Below are 4,404 nucleotides of genomic sequence, written 5' to 3'. Positions count from 1 at the left end.
AAATACTCTTCACAGCACACACCAGACATTACTGGAGGATTATTTCTGTATCGTCGTCCCTGATTCCCCACCCCTAACGGCCAAACCGGTCAAGGGATTGATGACGATGATGAGATTTATTAGGGCATTTTTGACCAGTTTCTTAGCTAATATTTACATATATATAAAGGGATTTACTCTAACACTTCGCTTTCATTAGTTTTCAATATTAAAGTTAGAAGACAATAAACTGGAACAAAACCTGTACTTGATAAATGCAGGCCGTGGTAAATGAAGCGACGGGATTAATTAAAAGATGCGGTGAAAATGCCTGGGTCACAGGTGGTTAGCGTGTGGCTATGATATTAATTAGTGAAAACATCATTTTGAATGAAAAATAATCATATTATAACGAAAAATTATTTTTTTGGGGAAAAAAATCACTATCAAATATATATATTCTTTATGAATGAAATCTCCAGTTGTAAAACACACCTCCGCATTGGACCAATGAAATCACTCGTGGGTTTAAAATGTCAGTCAGTTGAAATGTTTGTAAACAAAGGTTTCAAACGGCGCTGGACAGTAAGTCTTGATGCATAATGTAACGACAAGAACGGTTATAATGTTTTTTCATACGTTTTATTGAATTATGGTATCGAGGTACATGAACTTTGTAGGGAAGATGTCCTTTACTCCGTGAAAATTTCAGTCTTAAAGACTGCATGATCGTTGTCAATTGGGTCATGCGAGTTGTGTATCGTGTTATTTTTTAAAAGTTGACCCAGCATTTGTAAAAATATTGCAAGACATATACATTTCCAGAAAGGAAATTCATTTCTGCGTTGATCTAGACCGAGATCGTGAAAATCGCTGCATAATTGATGAAGATATAGCTGTTCAAAGCGATGCACCCCGTTTTGGGGTGATTTTGAGTTGCATACCTTGTTATATTAATATTTGATAGTGATTTTTTTTTTCCAGAAAAGTTAATTTTTCGTTATAATATGATTATTTATCATTCAAAATTATGTTTTCACTAATTAATATCATAGCAACACGCTAACCACCTGCGGTTAGGGTTTCCGACATGCAAACGCTTTGTTGATAATGATTAGGCGATATTAAGTGACCTTTACCGAATGACGTCAAGGCGGCGTCTTGTAAATGGCTTAAGAGAAATCACTAAACAACAATTACATGATTAGGATCTTGACATTTGTAAGGCTCAGTAAACTTAATGCGTGTCTTATTAAAAGTACCAATGGTTCGTGGTGGGGAAATTAAAAGCGGAATTACGTGTCATATGTTACAACAAGAATGCATCAATGCAACGATAATGTTTTTGTGATAAGTCAACATTGTTCTTGGTGCAAATGATTGACTTTGAAAACTATATGACGTAAAAGAATGAGGGTGTAGCACGATTTTATTCAAAGCTTTTTGAAAAAATTGTCACCAAAACATATATATGCGCTAAACATTACAAAATAATGATTTTCTCGGAAATTATCAGTTATGCACTTGCTTAAACACCGTGTTCTGTTGAACTTTTCATGTTCTTAACTTCGCGGTGAAATGCTTTTAGACTATAATAAGGTTTAAGGTCTAAGATTCGTCTTCACATTTTTGTGTTTATTGTTTTCGTAATATAACTGGAGTATATGTATTTTTGCAGATTGAATACGTTTGCGAAGCCATTTTTTTGGCATTGAGCGTTATAAGTTCACACTCTCAAATAACCTAACCCAATAACCTATCTAAGAATCAAGAAACAGCTTTAATATAATCAAAGTATTGACAGTACTGGTGTGACGATGCTTTTGAGAGGATGGATATAAAAGCATCAAGTTAAGTTTATCTTCATTACCACAATCATCACAATTGTGTATGTTGGTACGAAAAAAAAATTTGGTACAAAAATTTTGCGAAAAAAAATTGGGCATGAAAACAAATTTGGGTACGAAAAAATATTTGGGAACAAACAAATTGGGACCGAAAAAAAAATGGGTACGAAAAAAAAATTGGGTACGAAAAAAAATTGGGTACGAACAATTTTAGGTACGGAAAAAAATTGGGGGAACGGGAAAGTAGTCCTGTGGGGAACTTGACCCACACTCGCACATTTTCGGCCCTTTCCGTCAAACATCAGATAAGTTACTCGAAGGCAATAGTATGAATACAAATTTCAGAAGCGGTAATGCGGTCCTACCTTCGCGCGTCAAAATGTAAGCGAAATATGTACACAAGTCTGGCAGGAATGATTGAATTAACGAAGAAAATCGTGTATTGATGTAAGTTTTTTGAAGAAATGTGCAGAAAATATATTAAACACGAGCTGTGTTTGTGAAACACAATGCCCCCTGCTACGCAGCTTTGAAGCCATATATTTTACCTTTGACCTTGAAGGATGATCTTGACCTTTCACCACTCAAAATGTGCAGCTCCATGACATACACATGCATGCCGAATAAGGAGTTGCTATCTTCAATATTGCAAAATTTGACCTTTGACCTTGACCTTGAAGGATGACCTTGACCTTTCACCAATCAATATGTGCAGCTCTATGAGATACGCATGCACGCCAATATTGAAAAAGTTATGGCCAATGTTAAAGTTTTCGGACAGACAGACAGACGCTTTATATTTGACATTTGACCTTGAAGGATGACCTTCACCTTCACCTTTCACAACTGAAAATGTGCAGCTCCATGAGATTCACATGTATGCCAAATATCAAGTTGCTATGTTCAATATTAAAAAAATTATGGCCATTAAAGTTTTCGGACGGACGGACAGACTGACACACTGACTGACTGACTGACTGACAGTTCAACTGATATAGGCCACCCTACCGGGGGCATAAAAAGCAATGGCGATATTTTTCTCAGCCACATACTTGTTAATAGTTTGATATCACAAAATGAAAGTGAAAGTAGAACTGTCAAAAATGACAACCTGTCAACGTGTTGATTTTGCTGGCACGAGAGGGCGATTACACTCAATGTGTTCACATTTTGACCATAGGCTTTGTCAATTACCTTTATAGTATGGGTAGCTTTGATATTATTTATTGCTATCATGTAACTGCATGATTGTGTATATATTTACAATACACAAAGCATAAATAATGATATAAATATTCTGATTGAGCTTAAAATAATCTGAGAACTATAGCCAGGTCAATTAAGGACTTAAAATACAATTTTGTGTCCTGATTTCATGAAGAAATGACCATGCATGTCCTAGATTTCAAATTCAAGGCCCTGGTGTGACACATTGGTAGCATTACCGTTAAACTGTTACCAGGCTTATGAAATTAGTTTTTATTGAATTATCTAAGGAAATCTAAATCAGGCACTGATTTTTCTTGTTTTAATACAGTCATAGATCAGTTGTAGCCTCTGGGTAATGACCAATTTTTGCTTACTTGTCACACCCTTAAAACTTTCCACACGTCTATATAGCAAATCTGGATTTAGGTGATCTTCAATGGTAAATTTAAACTTTAGCTCTGTTACAAGAGTGCTGGTAAAGTCCAGTCACATATTTAAATCTAGGCCATGTCAAAATTGAAGTGTCAAAGACAAATGAAAGATGCGTTCATTAATTATTGTCCAGTTGTTTACTACTGCTGTAAGTTGTTATATAATATGACTGATGAACATCATGTGAGAGAAAATTCACATTATCATTGTATATCAGGTTTAGCAGCCTTTTAGATAACAAAGTATGCTAGTTTTCAATGTCGTTTCTGGGGGATCAAACCCGTAGGGCTTTTAGGAAGATTCTGAAATTTTCGATCCCTCGAGAGCAAGCAAACCAAAAATTAAGTCAAATATTGCCGACTCGGTTTTTTGAGTCGGTTCATGAGGGATAATGGAGCTTGATTGGTCATTGTCGGCTCTGGTACTACTAACATGTACCATGGGTACTCTTAAGTATACTTACATGTACCCTGGGTACTCTAAGTATACTTACATGTACCCCAGGTACGGTAAATAAACATAATTGTACTCGGTCCATATTAGACTGTACCCGAGTTGTATTCGCGTCAAAAATCCGATGTCGTAAAACGCGCAACCGATTATCTTAAACACACTTCTCTTCAAAAACCACTGCATCAACATGCTTTTTGAGTATGTGTTCCGATAATATAGAGGCCATTCTACAGAAAATTGACATAAATGTGTATATATAATTATTACAAAAAAAAAGTTGACAACGACTGATTTAGGGTTAAATTTCCCGGGTACATTTTAGTATATTTACCGTACCCGGGATACATGTAAGTATACTTAAGAGTACCCGGGGTACATGTACGTAGTACCCGAGCCGACAATGAACAATCGAGCGATACTGGAAGGTGCAACATCTCTCACGCCCCCTAGCATCGCCTTTAGCAGTATTTAATTCTCAACAGGA

This window comes from Dreissena polymorpha, chromosome 16 (genome assembly GCF_020536995.1).
Source record: "Dreissena polymorpha isolate Duluth1 chromosome 16, UMN_Dpol_1.0, whole genome shotgun sequence".
In the NCBI taxonomy this organism is placed as follows: Eukaryota; Metazoa; Mollusca; class Bivalvia; order Myida; family Dreissenidae; genus Dreissena; species Dreissena polymorpha.
This window is presented reverse-complemented; position numbering follows the sequence as displayed.